The sequence below is a fragment of the Ptychodera flava genome, unplaced genomic scaffold (genome assembly GCF_041260155.1).
Source record: "Ptychodera flava strain L36383 unplaced genomic scaffold, AS_Pfla_20210202 Scaffold_37__1_contigs__length_1687728_pilon, whole genome shotgun sequence".
In the NCBI taxonomy this organism is placed as follows: Eukaryota; Metazoa; Hemichordata; class Enteropneusta; family Ptychoderidae; genus Ptychodera; species Ptychodera flava.
Window position 1 is genome coordinate 1300890 of NW_027248359.1, and position 18790 is coordinate 1319679.

Below are 18790 nucleotides of genomic sequence, written 5' to 3' on the forward strand. Positions count from 1 at the left end.
AGTTGGTGTACTTAATCTGTAAAATTTGTTTGCAAAGATGCACCTCATTTTTAACACATTGTTCATGAAATATCAAATATGGCCACTGAAGAGACAATAAGACAGAATTATTGGTCTTATAACTCAGCCAGTAATCCGTCGAGTACAGTCCACATATTCACACATGTACAGCTTTGGGTATTCAGCTTAATCACTGATTATATGACTCAGTCGGTGTAATAACATAAGAAAGTGTTCCCGAGTTGGACTTTCATGAGTACACCTCTGTCTGGTTAACAAAATTCAAAAGTTGAGTGGTCTTTGTTCGAAACAAAAAAAATACATCACTAAGCCTTTGGTAGAATCAAGAAAATGTATAAAATATGCTTATACATTAAACATTGTCCTGTAATGAGTTGTCAATGCTGCTGGAATTGTCATGTGTCTGTCAGGCTCTGATCTGATTGATACCAGGCCCTAAATGCAAGGTAGCCTCAATATGCATTTCCTTTGATGCATGTGTTTTTCCATATGCAGTTTCACTTCTTTCTCTATCCCATGGCAAGAGTCTCCGAATAAAGGCACCACCCTTGCAACTTCTGTCATGTTCGCTATCCTCAGAAGAAACACACACAACTATCAAAATGTCTTCAGCTTGATGCTAGTCCTTGGATAGCCCAGATTGTATGTATTTCAGTTCCTGGAAATAATGATACACACAATAAATCATCAGGACTGTACATCATCAATTTGTTTGTTTTTGTTTAAATCCGTGTATTTATAGACATTTGATAATTAATTTTAAAGTACTTCACTAGACAAGAATGGTTAAAAGTTGATATGTATGCAAGAAATTTGATTTCTGAATTTCACTGAAATGTTGATTCACTATACATTGGAGTCTATGAGAAAACTATGAATAATTTTTTTTTCAATGCTTCACAAACACAATTAGACTGAAAGATTCCGTTGCATGCGAGCGTTCCGGTGCACTGCGACCTACCTGGTAAAGGGTCGCAGGTCGCAGTGCGCCGGAGCGCCCGCACACGACGGAATCATTTAGTCTTAAACACAATCGGTGCTTTCTGAGATGTTTGACAATTGATACAAATGTACTTGATTAAATTACGGTGTTTGAAGGTTCAGATGAGGACAACAGTTTTGATATTTGAATTTCAACTAAACCTATTTCACTTTTCATGGTACTAGTGGTATACAGGTCACTTAAATATTTTCCCTGACAAAAGTTGCTATATCTCTAATACGTAAGTAATGGAATTGTTCATTGCCCTCCATGAGCTTGATTTACAATAAGACAAGCCTCTGAGTTTCAACAGCAAGATGTTCATGTGACAGATAATTATACTTTTGTTCAGATTTACAGTTAAATGACTACCACGAGTGAAATCATGCAGCGAATCATTTTATCTCCCAGAATATTTTTGAACACTAAAACTTCTTTTTAACAGGTCAACTACTTAAGAAAATTGAGTGACCCCCAATGCTGTTTGAAATATACATGACCCCCTTTGCAATTTTCAAATTTAAGGTGAACCGCATCCCCCTTCAAATTGTGCTGGCTTACCCCCGGCTGTAATAACTGAATGCTCCCTTATTGAATAAACTGGTCATCTATGTACTGTTGTACATCAAACTGACATGTTTATGCCTAAATATACAAATATGAAGACCAAATGTTTTTTCACTGATTCATTGCCTATTTTATTGACTAAATATTCCTGTTTTTGTTAGGAGAGACTGTAAAATCAATGTACCTCCCAGACACATGGAGTATGGTCGTGCTTCCAATAATAATTTTGCAAAACATGTCATCAATTATGCGCTTTAGCGAATGGTCAATTATGCGTTTTAGCGAATGGACCAAGTCTTTGTACGTTGGCCGAGAACTAATACAGTAGGATCTATGGTTTGAATATTACATCTGTCAAATTAGGATGGAATATTGAAGATAGAAATATTTTTGTATCATGCAGCCTTGACCTACAGTGCCTTGTAACATATACATATATTGAACTAAAAAGAGGGCATGTTACGCCAGGGAATCACCCAAATCAAAGATTGATGTGACTGTGTATGTGTGCCAGTAATAGTATGGATTAAAAGTTAATCTTTCGGTACTTGATCTAGAAGTCATCACTGATGACATACATGGAGTCCCCGATGGATTATGTCATTTGAATTACGGTGATTGAATAACATACTTGCTAGATTCATTACAGGGGAGAGCGGTGAATTTGTTAAATGTTTGGAAATCACATGCTAGTGATCTGTTGGGGGTCATGTTTGTGTATTTGGGACAGTACAATTACGCAAAAATATATATTATGCTACAATTTTGAAAAAAAGCAATGGTTTTCTTGCACACTGTATGTTGTTCGGAAAATAGTTTCGTTCAATTTTAGTAAAAGATAAAATATGGTTTTTGAGCATGTCATGTAATCTGGAACATGTTATCAGAACAGAAGCTTGTTTCATCTTTCATTACACAATTTGCAACAGATTCTGCAACCTCAGTTTGTCTTGTGATGTTGTTTCAAAGTTTTGTTTCCCAGACAAGGTTCATAATTACACTTCATGGATTCATCAATAGTATTTTGGCCAGTGTCGGGAGACAGTGTTAAAAAGAACATTTCCTTGGTTTGACTATGCAATTATTGTATGTCATGTACATTTGTGTTTTGGAACTCATGGAAGAGCCCCTGAAGTTGTTTCAACACTATGCTCCTCTATAATAATTTCCAGGGTTTACATATTTCATTGTGATTTCAAAATTTGACATGGGCTAAGCTGCATCACTATCGATTACATCTGTATCTTCAGAAGAAGATTACAAGCGACCTAGCGGCCGATATAGCTCCGCTGTGTTTATGTAGAGAATAACTATTTTTGATACATGTTGATGAAGAAGGTGGAAATCTTTGATAGCTCAATGCAGTGGCCAGAAAAAAGTGGCTAAAATAGCCGCAAAAATACACAATTGAAGATTTCATCATACTTTGAATATATCACATCCGATCATCCCTAAGAACATTTCAACCAAGCTATCTGATGAGTGGTTTTTTGAGAGTAAAACTTTTGACCAAAAATGGCAACAATTACCCCCAAAACAAAATTGCAGATTTCATCATAATTTTAAAAGATTAAATTTGGTTCATCTATAGAAACCTGTATACCATATTTCAAAGCTGTTAGACCAGTACTTTTTGAGAAACACATTTTTTGAACAAAATGGAAAAAATTGCCCCAAAAATTCAAAATTGCAGGTTTCATCATAATTTCAATAAATACTTTTAAGTTCATCTATAGAAACCTGTATACCAAATTTTAAAGCTATCAGATGAGTAGTTTTGAAATACACATTTTTTTGACCAAAAATGGCAAAAATTGCCCCAAAATTAGAAAATTGCAGATTTCATCATAATTTCAATAAATATTATTAAGGTGATCTGTAAGAACCTGTATACCAAATTGCAGTGCTATCAGATGAAAAGTTTTGGAAATACACATTTTTTGACCAAAAATGGCAAAAATTGCCCCCAAAATACAAAATTGCAGATTTCATCATAATTTCAATAAATATGATTCAGTTTATCTGCAGGAACCTGTATACCAAATTTCAAAGCTATCAGATGAGTAGTTTTGAAATACACATTTTTTGACCAAAATGGCAAAAATTGCCCCAAAATTACAAAATTACAGATTTCATCAGAGATTCAATATATATTACTTAGTTCATCTGTAGAAACCTGTATACCAAATTTCAAAACTATCAGACCAGTACTTTTTGAGAAATACATTTTTTGACTAAAAATGGCAAAAATTGCCTTAAAAATGCACATTTGCATATTTCTCCACAATTTGAACAAATCTGAAAAAGATCATCCCTAGGGACACATGTACCAAATATCAAAGCTATCTGACTGGTAGTTTTGAAGAAGAAGATTTTTAAAGATCTTTTTACCAAAAATGACAAAAATTGCCTTAATAATACAAATATGCAAATTTCACCACGATTTGAACAAATCTGACTGAAGTCACCCTAAGTCAACTGCATATCAAATTTCAAAGCAATTTGACAAGCGGTTTCAGAGAAGATTTTTTTGCCAAAAATACCAAAAAATGCCCCAAAAATACAAATATGCAAATTTCACCACGATTTGAACAAAGTGAGGTCACCCCAAGTGAACTGCACATAAAATTTCAAAGCAGTTGGACTTGCGGTTTCAGAGGAGAAGGCAATTGTTGACGGACGACGATGGACGACAACGGAAATAAACCTATTTGATAAGCTACGCGTCGCTGACAGCGGAGCTAATAAAGGCAGATTTTGTCGCTTATGGCTGTTAGGTGCCCTGCAAATATAACCAAACATCAAAGTTCAGCTAAGTAAAATTGTCGTACATGTGTCATGATGGTTCTGCTTAACCATGTTCATGTACTATAATTCACCAACACTGGTGCTTTGGTTAACTTGCCCTTCAAAGTTCACTACTTTAGACTAAAAACTTATCAGTGCATACTTTGTAGAGTACATACCTCTCATATTGTTCCCAGTTGTTGGCATGCCTTTTTGTGTGACTGTCATTCCTTTGGGCACTTCACTTTCCCTATTTGTTCAACGCCAAATAAATACATGTACCTCCAGGGGACCTGCAACTTGCAGAAATATAAAAAAAAGAGTTAAAATCCTACTGAGAAAAATCAAATTGTCTCAAACACAGATGATGAATCACATTTCAAGTCACGATAATGACGATGAATAACCATATTAATCTGACAGTCCATGGACACATATTGAATCAGAAATATATCAAGCATTTTCATGGCCTGAAAAGGCTCAACATAATTGGATTCACACTGCACTATGCATTGCTGCAGTATCTCAGAGCTTGTAGACTGTCAGACATTGATGAAAAATTGACTCTTTTTACATCCATGGTCATATAAATATCCAAAATGTGCATGTTGACAATAACACCACATTTCTATTTCAGCATAAATAGAAATAATTTAGAAAGTTAAAAATGAATTGAAATGATGCGAAATAAAATGACGTATCATGTTTAGGTAAGATTAGAATTAATCTCATGTTAACTTAAAGCCCCGACTAGCTGTATCTTCTAGCATTGTTTTTTTTTTATTTACATTCAAGCCGAAATAACTTTGTGAGAATGTATGATTTTGGTGATGTATACACTTATTATTAACTACCCACTGGGACTGTACATGCAACTTTGGCCAAGATAAAGATTGCGATGTGATTAAATATTTGCCCAAACATTAAATCCCACCGTGCATACGGTGGATAATGTGCATATCTGCACTGAAATCTTCACATAAACTGCACAGAGCATTGTGCAATTCATGCTATAAGATCTTGAATGGCCTTTACTTCATACTTCACTGTTTGATGCACCACTCAGGACGCAACATTCTCTGAATGGTTTGGTCACACAGAGTTCACGCAAATGCATGTAGTTCATTCATTCGCGCAGTTAAGTTGGGCTCCCCAAAGGTCATCACCTCACCTCAGTTATAGTATGAAATATTAAAGGGATAGCCCACCCAAATATCAACCTTCCATTAAAAGTTGAAGTATAATATTTTTGTAACATTCATGATGAAGAGATGAGATATGTGCTAATGATTCTCCTGGAAATTAATGTTTTATTAAGGTAGTATGCGCCTCGAAAGTGAAAGACTTAAACTTTTGCTGAAACTTTCCTCAAAAAATGTTTCAACCATTCTCTTTCAAAATCAAGAATAAAAATCGGGGGTCACCATGCAAATTGTGGAACTAGAGAAACAAATAACCCACGATTTAACGATTTTTGAAATTCAAAATGGCCGCCATCCCTGTGTTAACTCTATGGGGAAAAATAAAATTTTGGATTTTCGAAAAACTAAGACGGTGAAAGTTTTTCTTTCTCCAAGAGTTTTAAAATGAGCCCCCACATGTGGTAGATCAGAAAAAATTGTAGAAGTTTGAGAGTCCGAATATCTGTCCCCGAGGCGCGTTCTACCTTAATTGATGTGTATGACGCCATTTTCGCCATATGGAAGCGCCACTTATCGGAATTCCTCAGAGAGGCTTGACCTAAGATGACGTTAAGTTTTCGTGTTTGGTTGAGGAAGTTAGGGGGTATCACTAGGGGTCTGATCTACTGTGCGTTTGTATTGAGCTACTGCCCAATGGACACACTTTGCCTTCAACCTTATAACTTTGAATCGGAATTCAGCGACTTTGAACTCCAGGATTTCGAACTTGGTGTTTCCGATGAATTCAGAAGTAAAAGAAGGGCATGTGGCTCCACCAGTTACCGAAGGAAGCTGTACAAGCATGGCTCTTTGGTAGCTCAACGGTATAACTACAACGTTACGGGAGGCCATGTTTGGAGCTGAACACATCTTCGATATCGCCTCATGACGAAATGAACTCCCAAAATGCTTGTATTTTTATCCAAAACATTTTGATTAGCATTGCAACCTAGCTATTATCACTTGAAAAAAGCGATGTTTCGATTTCAAATGCCCGAAGAGAATTGCATGACGAATTGCTCCCTATGTTTAGCCATTGCAATGCTGGTTTTAAAATATGGATAACTCTTTTTATAACAAAGAATGGTTATAGAAAAATGCCATTCTACAGTGCTATTTTTTTAGTAACATATAGACAAAGAATGTGCGGATGACGAGATAATTCCAAGAACCGTTCCCATGGGGTGGGGGAGGGAGAGACAAAGCAAATGACCAAAATGGCTCATCTGTCGACTCTAAATGGAGTGTTCCTCATCCAACAAACAATAGTTGTGCATACACACTTTCATGTTCTCAGTGGCACTAAATTAAACTTCAAACACACTTTCATGTTCTAGGGGCACTAAATGAAATTTCAATTTATCCTTTCAAAGTACAGTCATAAACTACACACTTCAATTTTCCTGTTCTCACAACTCACTTTGAACTCTAATCGTGAGTTACTGGTAATTAGAAACCGCAATGGAGGTAGGAAGAGATTGCAAATCCAAGTAGCCGTTTTCTGCTGTCAATTGTGCAGTCTTGGAAAATAATTGAGAATGGTTAAAATCTGAAAGCCACAACCTCACAACTAGTCATTTGGAAAAATGTCAGGAAATATTCTTGGAAACGGTCTTTGCATACATAGAAACATGCACTGTACTTATAATTTTGAAAACTCATGTCGTGCCAATCTTTACCAGCAACAATTTTTAGAGGCGGTGTTTTCACTTCAGGTTTCGAATCATGCAGAATGCCTTATTGAAATCTCGCGCACGATTATTAGTACATCTGTAATACTTACAGGCAGGCATAATATCTAAGCTGTTTATGAGACTCCCTAGATCAGACCCCCTAGTCAATGCACCAAAACCCGAAAACTTTACATCATCATCTGGGCATTTCTCCCGGCATGCTTTGTGGAGGCTAAAAAGGTCTCCATATTGCCTGATTTTGATATTTATTTTCATGGATAACTTCAACAAATCACTGTTTCTGTGCAAAAAGTAATGATAAATGCTTTTATGACATAAATATAAACCTGTACACAGCTGATTAAATTTTTGGTGGATATAAGGTGGTGCAAAGGAAGTTGGGTAGCTAAGAAAGGACTGATGTAGAGTCAACAGTGCATTGGAGCTGTATGCATGTGGCATTGCCGATGAATGTAAATGATGGGTATGCCCTCAAATTGAAGAGTCTACAATGTCACAGTCCATACAAACGTTGAACACTGCAAGGAAAGCATCCATGCAGGTCAGTTATGCTCGTTTTGAACAGCATCATTTTCTGATTTTCAAGAGCAAAACCCTTTGGTCAGAACAAATGATCATAAATTTCCTAATACATACAAGTTACCGGTATGTTTAACCCTTTTCCTGGCAAGTCCATATTTCACCACCAGGTCAAGATGGTTAAAATTAATGAAACACAACATATTTCATATGGTGTATTTTAACATAATACTGTACATTTGAAAGCTGTTCAAAACTGTAAACTTGATTCTTTTGGACTAAAGATGCTATAACAGACCAAGCCAAGTGGGTGAAAATATGTCATGTTTTGGCTCAATACCACTTTTTACTGACTTGGCTGATGGGGAAGTGATACTGTCTGGCAGGAAAAGGGTTTTAATAAAATTCAATATATTGATTACTTTATTTAGGTCGCATATTGATAGACTATAGTATTTTCCACAGAAAATTCAAGGGTTTTACATGTATGTTGAATGACCCCCCTTGGAACAGGAGTACGGGCCCACATTCATGATTGCCCCCTGTTTTGACATCCTAGATTGAATGTTCACCCTAGAGGTGAATGTTTTCAACTGTGACATTGTATGTTCTCTCTCCTTGTTAATATTACCAATTTTTGAAAAGGGGGCCATAATCAAATGGCTGTTAAATTTGAGTTTACTGTTTAAATGTTTCTCAGAGGAATATTCCTAATGCAGTAAAAGCCAATATCCCTTCAGAGGGTAGAATTCAGAGAAAACCACGACAAAATGGGAACATATTCTGAGGTCAACAAATTTCACAAGTTACAGCTAGTGGGGCATTAAACTATGTCTATTTGCACTATTTATAACCTTCTAAATTAATAATATTATTGTGACAGAGAAATAAATTGACAACATTGATATAATGCCTCTATAGTAAAAAAAGATACAAAAATATCAAGGGGCTTTTTCTGTCATTGAGCCATAGTACATACATAAATTTGAGCGACAAGAATTAGGAGACTTGTGGGAATGAATTCAAAAATCTACCAACATATTCAACTTATTGCAATTTCAAAAGAAAGTATAGCAACACTTTATAATCTTATTATTAACCTTCATGCACAGCCATTTTGAGTAGAGGTTAAACAAACAATAGAGCGTATCAATCATGTGTTCCTGAGATAATTTTTCATGGGACTGAACAGAAATTACTGGGGGGTAAGGCTTTTTTGGGTGGTTGCTATTTTGTAAAAAAAGCATTTTTGAATTGTCATGCATACCTTTGGGGCAGGGTTATCATTTAGCGCAACTATTGCAACTATTTGAAAACAAGATGTGGCCAATACAGTGCTTCACCAAAAAATATCAAATCATGATACATTGGAATCTGTTAGGCAAAATATTGACAATTTTCCCCTATACATATGTACATTTATCCAGGTTTGATAATTTATGTGATTTTTGTACCCTTTAAATTTTGAGGTAAAATACATCTGTGTACAAGAAATTTGATTTTTGGATTCCATCAAAAATGTTCATTCACTATACATTGTAGTCTGTTGAAACCATGATTTTTTCAATACACAACTAGCTATATATGTGTGTTTATAGATGCTTAATGATATTAATGCACTTGATAAGATTGAGCTGGTTACTAGTGAATGTGTGTGCAAGAAATTTGATTTTGGAATTTCACCGGAATGTTTATTCACTAACATGTACATTCTGGTCTCTGAAGAAAATGTGAACAAATATTTCTAATTATATCATACCAGTATATTGATGGTGCAAATACAGTGAGCAGTCAGCATTCAACAAAGAAATACTGTTTACGCCAAATTTTAAGCGACTTTTTTAATTGGACGATAAAACAATTTCATGTCGATCATCGGAAAATTGCAACATTGTGTGAGTCGGCAAGTGAATCGCAGAAGAACGTCACAATTGTATCTAAAATACGTCAGTGATTGACATTTATTTTGTGTGAACGACAACACAAATTGGGCGACACGTACACAAACCGCAAATTAGGTTCGCGTTGATTGCGCCAGAAGTTGTATTTATAAACAACTTGTCCGGCGGGCAACCAGATTTTATTTTTGACTTGCCCGAATGGAAATTTCACTTGTCCCGGGCGTCAGGCGATAGGAATTGTCAAGCCCTGATCATTAATACAGACTGTGACTCACTGGTCATACAAAAATTTGGGAGGGATAATCTTTTTCTTGCTAACACTTTTTGAAGGGTCATTATTTTCCATGGATTTAAAATGGCACTTTTGCTGATCCCTGGAATTGCCTTTGTTCTAGTATGTAAGAGGACTATGGAGGGGTGATAGCTTGTTGTTTTCCATTGAAATTGTAATCTGGTGTGTAAATTTTCTGGTGCCAAGTTCAACACAGGCCTTTAAAAACACCAACCACCCCCCCCCCCCTTAATTTTGTCCGGTCCCTGACATGAATCAACAGTCATCCCGTGGTGCATACATGTACCACTAAAAGTCACATTTAGCATAAAGTGACCTGGAAATTCGATGTTCATTTGAAATAATCAGGAATATCGATGATTTAAAACAAACAAACGTTAGATACTTTGCCAGATACAGACATTGCTGAACACGTTTATAAAAGAAGGAGTAGACGTATCGGTAACTGGTCGTTTTGGCACCTAGTCGTTTCGGCCTCGCAATTTCCGGCCCAAAGTCATTTCGGCACCGCAACCCAAGACGTTTCGGCATCCCTGTTTCGATTTGTTTTCAAACTATTTAGTAATTGACTTACCAGTCATATTCGTAAGCGTTACCTTTGCGTTCTGACCAGTACTTTTCTGTGCACTTTTGTGATATTTGCCATGTTGTTTTGGCACCGCTTTCAAACATTTGCCGTGTCGGCGGCTATTGCTGTCGATAAACTTATGTCACAGATTTGAAAATGATATGAAGTGTTTTTCTTACGGTCTCTTGCTATTTTCTCACAAAGTGAAGCATGATGTACTTGAATGTTATTTGACAATACTTTTTTAGCAGTTTGATTTGCAACATTACGCTCCAGCACTAGTTTCCCTCAGATAGCCCTGAGCAGTGCCGAAACGTCTTGGGTCGCGGTGCCGAAACGACTTGGGGCCTGAAATCGGGAGCCGAAACGTCTGGGCCGAAACAACTTGGTGCCGAAACGTCTAGAAACCGACGTATCTTAGACACAATCGGGCTGGTTAAAAATAAGACAGAAATAAGTTTACCTGGTTTAGAGCCGTCCAGCTGATGCAGGACTCAGCGACGATCGAGGGCTTGAAGTGTGTGTCGACCTGTCGCTGGTGCGGAAAAGAGGTACTCTCTCCCGTTTTGACGAGTTTCGTCCCGGTTGAACGGAGAATAAAGCTAGCTTGTCGGACCATGTCGTAACTGCATGACACGGTCGATGACACACTGCTACTAGATTCAAACGTACCGCATAGTCGTCGAGACGGTCCAGGAATTCAAGGGTAGACTCTTTAGCAGACATTCCTAAACACCGACGGGACATGTCAGTAGAAGCTAAAATATCGACAACTGAACTTGAAGATTATTGACGGCACGATCACGGGGTAGGAATGGTACGATGTACAGATGTAAGCGACGCGATGCCACGCCAAGCCAAACGTTAACAATGGCGTCTTTTGAGTATGACTCCTTAAGTGCTCAAATATTCACGAAATGAACTTTGCAAAGAATTTGATTATAACTATCATTTTTTAACTCAATCTTGAAGAAAATGTTACTTTTTTGCTCTCGTTAGACAAAAATATTGCAGACAGAACCATATTTTCGTGTTTCGCCAGATAAAGGTACATCATTGTACACATTGACCCCCTAGCATCAAACTGCAGTCCAGCCTCTCTGCATGTACAAAGCAGCTTACGCATTTTTTATCTTCATGAATATTCCGCGTTAGGCACACAGAAGTGCCCAACCAGTGCACTGAGCCGGATATTTGGCGAGATTTTTTTCAAGATGGTAAAAAATAGCAGCTATTTGGCCTAATTAAAACTTTGGGAAATAATTGTGTGTGAGTCATACGAATTATAGGCCTATTGCTTGTATTTTGAGGACGGTTTTGAAGAATTCATTCGTTTTTTAGCTCACATTTGGTTTTACCAATGTGAGTTTATCGTATAGGCTGAAGTCGATGGCGTCTGTATGTATGTGTGTATGTATGTATGTATGTATGTAAGTAACAGTATGTCCGTCAACATCAAAAACATGCAAACCGCTGCACGTTTCAGCTTGGTATTTAGTGTGTGAATGCATTCTGGGCTATAGATGGGATTTTGTTCAAATGAAGTCTGCATTGCCAAAATTATGCAAATGAGCTTACAAAATGTGAAAATGGTTAAGAATTAATAACTCAAGAACCGCTTTTTTGATTGCTTTGAAAATTTGTGTGCAAGTACCTTAGGTTAATCTTATACAGTTTTATGAATATTGTGAAGATATCCTTAATTTTGTATTTTTGCTGATTTTTTTGTGATTTTTCTCATTTTCAGTAAAATTCTTCTTCTCTGAAACCGCCAGCCCAATCGCTCTCAAATTTGGGTTGTCTCTTTGCAAGGGTGTTACTCTTCTAATTCGTTGAAATTATGACAAATTGGGAAAATTACTATTTTTGTGCAATTTTGTCGTTTTGGTCAAAAAATCTTAGACAGTGTTTCCCTTTTAAAACCCCTGGACAGACAGCTTTCATATTTCGTACACAGACGTACAGAGATGACAATAGTTAGATATGTGGAAATTGTCCTGAAATATAAAAAATTGTATTTTTAAGACAATATTGTCATTTTTGGTCAAGAAAACTTTATCTCAACATTACTTGTTTGATAGCTTTGTAATTTGGTATAAAGTCATGAAAGATGTTATTAGATAAATTTTCTGCTCAAAGTGTTGGGAAACCCCAAAATTTGTATATTTTAGGTACTTTTCTCAGTTTGTGACCTTAAATGACCTACACTAACCCAGGATATGTTGTGAGACAATTTTGAAGGCTGTGAACATAATTTTGTCATATTTGATACCAATTTGTAGGAAAATTTAATCCAGAAAACAAAGCTGAGGTGATTTTTTTTCATTTTGGACAAATTTTTGCAACTTTTCTATGTATGACATACAAAAACTGATGAGAAATTTGGATCCAGGATAATTCCAGATGTTGTAATCACCACCCACAGTGGAAGGCATTTAACTATCTGTAACTAACTTAAGTGCTGTATACATTAGAATGATAACACTCATGGCATTAATTAAAAATCTCCAAGGTTGTAAATGTACTTCCTGTCATTTGGTCTTATGTAATACCAAGGGGTGGAACATTTGATATGCAGGAGGGGTAGGGTTTAGAAGATCAATGATGTAGCATTACTTTTTTACCAGATCCCTTGTGCATTTTTTGCCCACTCCCACCTTTTCTTTTATCAAGCCTTCTCTGTTTTTTGTTGTTGACATTTGCTTATGTATTTAGGATCTGCTCCTCCCATTGCTATAGAAGTTGATATGCATGTTCCTAAAGATGACCTCCAGTACCTAAGTTGGAGACCTTATTTGCTTTTGTCATTCTTGTTTTTCCTGGTTTAAATATTTCTCGAATGGACCAATTCAAACCGAATGTGAGCACATAGTGTCCTTGACGGTATTTTTGTTGCATGTGATTTCCTACCGGTATTTAACTATTTTAAATAAACGATATCTCTTCTATGATCTTGCTTGGTAGATATGTGTGTGCGTGTGTATGTTAGACGGGTTGAACTGTGCAAAGTGGCTAGTATAACATTGATATTAACATTGATAGTGCATCTGCAGATACAGCCAATCGTGCATCTTGTAATCAATTTCTTTATTGTAGGGCCTACATACAACATTACTGTTGCAATAGCCAGATTTGCCACACCCACAATGTTGCTATGTACACGCTGGTTATGCTCAAAAGTAGTATGGAGGGAATTGAGAATAATACAGCACATGAAGAAAAATAAATTGAAAGAAAGAACTGCAGTACAATATTTCATCCTCATTTGACCGATGTCGTATCCTATAGGCCTAACCTACTGAAATTAGTTTCTGACGAACAAGGACGTGTATCATTCACCAAGGTGGTGCAATATGTTTTGCGACTTTGCAGAAATATTGTAGTTCTGACGATGTTCTCCATGTCAGCTTACGTATATAGGAGATATACCGGTATCTTTCCGAACGATAATGTGGATACACACAGCGAGGTCTACGCGAAAAGGTGATGAATCAATTGAATAAAAAACGGTTTTTGGAGATCATATCTGTTTATTTCATCAATTCTGAACATGGTTTGAAATCGGTCTCATATAATAACTACCAACCTGTACTGACGGGCCTGGAAAAGCGAAATTCTAGCACTTTTTTATGAAATCCATCATCGTATATCATCGGGTCACGGTCGCAAAATTGAAGCTAGCAACAGCAGCAATGCTTGTAAACAGCCTCGACTCACCCCGAGTCGATTTTTGATGTGGTTGAAGCACGGTCTGAAGAACGAGCACATTTTGTGAAAGATTGTGATGGATTGTTAGGCTACCAAGTTGTTATAAAACGTGTCTGTCTTAGGAATTCTTTGGAAGTCATAACTGCTTAAGTCCTGCAATATTCATCATAAGGGACTGGTCAGTTTATTCGGCGGGGGGGGGGGGGGGGGGGCAGTGGATTCATGAGGGTCACCCTGTTTTTGACTATGGTGAAAGAGGGGTCACTATGTTTTTTAATGCCCAATTAGGGAGGGGAGTTCAGTGTGTTTTAAAAATTTCGACACGGGCTCATTCTTGCCTAAAGTGCATCGTGCAAGCGAAAAATTTCATCATTCGGTTGCATTCATGGTGCGCCCTTTAGGCGCTTAACTTTAATAACAATAAAAAAAACCATATTTTTCAGAGGCCCCTCCAAGCACGAAACTTTAATATATCAGACATATCTGTCAGAGATATTCGTATGTTTAAAATGTTGTCGGCGCGCCCTTTAAAATATCAAACATATTTTCAGCATGCCTTTCACATATACATATCGGAGATATCCATATGTTAATATTTTCAGCGGGAACTCCAGGCGCTGTACTTTAATATGTCAGAAATATATAGAAATATTTTGATGTCTGTAAATTGAAAGTCTGTTTTGCAAAGTGTACCAATCATAATGAAACCTGCAGCGCATATGAAGAGCATGATAAGTTCCTAATACTGTTCTGTTTTCTCAATGAGCATTCAGCATTAGAAAGCAACATGCACTAGTATTTCACAATCAAGCATCATACTTCTTGATCTCTGATAGGCACATTAGATCCAGTTTATTCTAAACCTGGGAAATTTTAGCCCAGAATTTATTAACGGAACACAGTCCCGGATGTAGACTGGCCCCAGTCGCGCTTTCTCTTCAGTTGAGTTACTTGCTGACCAAGCGACATTCACTCCACGATCCACGAAATAGCCTACCATTAGCACAACGGTTTGCCGATGTTTAGTCCTTCAATTTATTATGTTTTGATATGCCCACAGACTTTGAGAAGTCTATCCCTGATACTCTTACACTTACATACCAAATAGGCAAACCTGGCGGTCACGGGTACAACGTTTGCAACACTAAAATCTGACCAGAAAATACTTGGTGCACTAGGAAAAATTTAAAAAAAGACAATCTTAATTGCCTACCAGAGCACAATAATTTGACCTTACAGCATTGATGTATCTTTCACATTCATGCTTACTGATGGCTGGCTGTAGCGATTTACTCATACCGAAACTAAGACTATGGTAGATTCGCTTTGAGAGTATTTCAAATTACTTGTGCCATCAGCTACAGCAAAGTATTTTCAGTATTGTCGATTCTGTGTTCAGCATTTAATTTTACTCATCATTTTAAAACATTACTTGTTCGATTTTGAAAGGTAGTCGATTCGCCAGATAATTGCTATGCACTCGCCAGGGCACGGGCGACTTGATAGTAACTATGCGAAACCCCCACGATGCAAATGAGAAGTTGTATCATAGAGGCACAGACCCTCTGCACACAAACGACGATTGAAGCATTCGTGCACCAGATTGTTCATAACATTATGCCATACACTTAATGTGGGAGGACATCAGGCAACCTCTCCACATTCCGACATTGACCACGGTAATTAGGGAAGTCCCTGCCCTGACAATGCTTGTTGCACACACAAACAAATAATTCCCCTTGTCTGTGTTGCACACTTCACTCTGACTGTACTGCATATGCATTGTGACCACAGAGTGCATACCGGGGGCCTTGGTTCGACCACTTAATATCGAAAAGGACACTAAATCATCTAGATAAAATGATTGATACATTCACAACTTTCAAATTTGATAATGGTCTTCCCGTCGACTCTGCAGTCTCCGACTTTTGCCATGGTAGTCGGCTGAGGTCGAGTAAGACAGCAAACAAAGGCTGTTTCAATCACGGCTATCACGGTTATCTTTATTTCACGCAAAACTACTCAAGTTACTTTTTGAGTGTAGACGTTCTTAAAAGTTGTAGAATGCACTAGAAGTGGAGTCTGTGCAGTCATGGATGTAAGGGTACAGGACGGCCTGATAATCCCTTTCACACCTATTATTTTATCTTTGTCGACGCTGGCCTTTTCAGCTGTGTCATGGCTGCCATTATCAGGACGGCCAAGACACTCCATGGACGTATCTGTGGTACGTCCAGGGACACACACACGCACACAAACTTCACTGATAATTTTCTATGCATCACAAAAATCTTTCAAATTTATAACATTCCTTTTTTATCCATAGTGCAGTAGGGCTGACAGCGATCCTGCAAATGTGATTTCGGGTACAACTCCATGACAATGCGTTCAATCAACTTTTAAAAGAAAACAAGTTTACAAGAATTTGATGTAAATTGCAGACTTGAACAAAGTCTATTTTCAGTTAAACATTCTAGCAACAGTGACTGAAGCAAGAAAACCGCTTTTGTTTATACATTCAAGGGGTTCCTCCAGATTGTTGTTAATGACATATGGCTATCTACACCTTGAGACAATGGAGCAATGAATCAGAGCCCTGCATGACTTGCCATTGCCTGACCTATCACTATTTTCTTCATGATATACCGGTGCAGAATGTAATGCAGGTCTCCTGGTAATGTGTCAAATAAGCAATTTTGGTTGCAGGTCATATCTTTTTTTTTCACAAAGTCGAACTCGCAAGAGGGCAGATCGTCTGTGCAGCCGACACTAACACAAACTGTCTGATACTGGCTACCAAATACTATCACAAGATAGGCAGTCATCTACTGACTCCACACATTTGTCATTTGAATGAACGATGACGAAAAGGGAAGTATCCCATGTGTAACTGCTGTGGCGATATCGATGGCAACCTTTCTGATATGTTAATGAATATGGCTATTTACACCTTGAGACAATGGAGCAATGAATCAGAGCCGTGCATGACTTGCCATTGCCTGACCTATCACTATCTTCTTCATGACTGCAACAACATATACTGTGGTATACAAAACGCAATCTTTATTTCAGTTGAAAGATAAAGAGACAGTTGCAAAATGATAAGAATTAAAGGAGGGGGATGTGTCTTCTACAGTGCGGGGACTCCAAAGTGCAAACCCTAAGCCCTTCAAGATGGTTTCCAGATGGGTAGAGTGAACGTTAGAAATGTGAGCCCAGGGAAGTGACTAGATGTTTCTCACTATACATCCAGCTATTCTTTAACACATATAGTCCTTTCCAATTTGTAGAGACTGTAAATTGTCATCCTCAGTGTTGTTTTACAATCTTTACCTCACACGTAAAATTATGCAACTTTATTGGATTGCATAAAGGTGCATAATTTTAATTAAACCCTTTTGTACAAGTGCATAAAGATGCATATAGGCACCACCACTGACACCATGTTTACACACCTTTATGCACTGCATAAAGGTGCGTAAAGGAGCTGACCAACTTTATGCAAATTTATGCAATTGCATAAAGAATGTTAAATTTGGCTTTTGATCCTGTGAAGTCTAGAAATACTGCAGCAAATTTGATGAAACTTGGTACAGACCTTAAGCACACAGTCTCATATTAGTGTACATAGACACTTAATTAAATAATTAATTGCTAATTTACATATTTAAGGAACTTTCTAGTTAGTGGGCTATCTCCAGAACCACTTCATCAAATGTGATGAAACATGGTACAGATGTTGATATCTCAGTATTTTAATACTGTTTGAAGACATTAAGCAGTATCATGTCAATTAATTGCTTATTTGCATATTCGATGAACTTTCGTTATTGGTGTTTTATGTCTAGAAATGCTGCATCAAAATTTTGAAACGTGACACAGATGTTGATCTTTTGGTGGTGTATTGTGCGCATAGATAAGTAGTAGTGTCATGTCAATTAACTGCTGATTTGCATATTTAGTGAATTCTCGTAATTAGGCTGATATGTTAAGAAATGGTTCATCAAATTTCATGAAACGTGGTACAGTTGTTGAGTTTACGTTGCTTTAACATTTGAATGGAGACATTTATTAGTGTCATTGAAATTTATTGCTAATTTGCATATTTGATGAACTTTTATAATTAGTGTGGTACGGTATGTCTAGTAATGCTTTTTATCAAATTTCATGAAAGTTGGCACAAATGTTTAGCTCACATTGCTTTAACATTGAATAAAGACACTATGCATTGTCTTGTTAATGTTAATTAATTATTAATGTACATATTTAATGAACTTTCCTGATTAGAAAGCTTTGTCCAGAAACACATCATCAAATTTGATTTAACTTTTGTTCAGATGTTGATCAAACATTTCTGTAATACAATTCATTGATACTTAGTGGTATCACTGAAGAAATGTGGTACATATGATATTATCTGTCAATGTTATAATAGGATGCAAAAATGTTTGGAAATTAATTGACTTATTTGATGACCTTTTGTAATTAGGGTGGCCGCCCACATTGTTTTGTGATTCCACGACCATGCAACTCATCATTAATCACAGACCCAATTAATGAACCAGACTCT

At 37.0% G+C, this 18790-nt stretch overlaps 1 protein-coding gene and 1 long non-coding RNA gene across 3 annotated transcripts in view; one reads left to right on the forward strand and one right to left on the reverse strand.

Annotated features, from left to right (window-relative positions):
• Positions 1-18790, forward strand: part of LOC139127819 (uncharacterized) — a 111138-nt gene that overhangs the window by 51947 nt on the left and 40401 nt on the right. The gene's annotated exons all lie outside the window — the stretch shown is intronic.
• Positions 473-11371, reverse strand: LOC139127783 (uncharacterized). Of its 2 annotated transcripts, none has more exons than XR_011551127.1 (3): positions 10976-11371; positions 4537-4656; positions 473-679 (listed from the first exon to the last, which is right to left on the reverse strand). It is a non-coding gene; the product is annotated as an uncharacterized lncRNA (long non-coding RNA). The 2 variants fall into 2 exon arrangements; XR_011551128.1 differs by having other exon boundaries at positions 4537-4650; positions 10976-11370.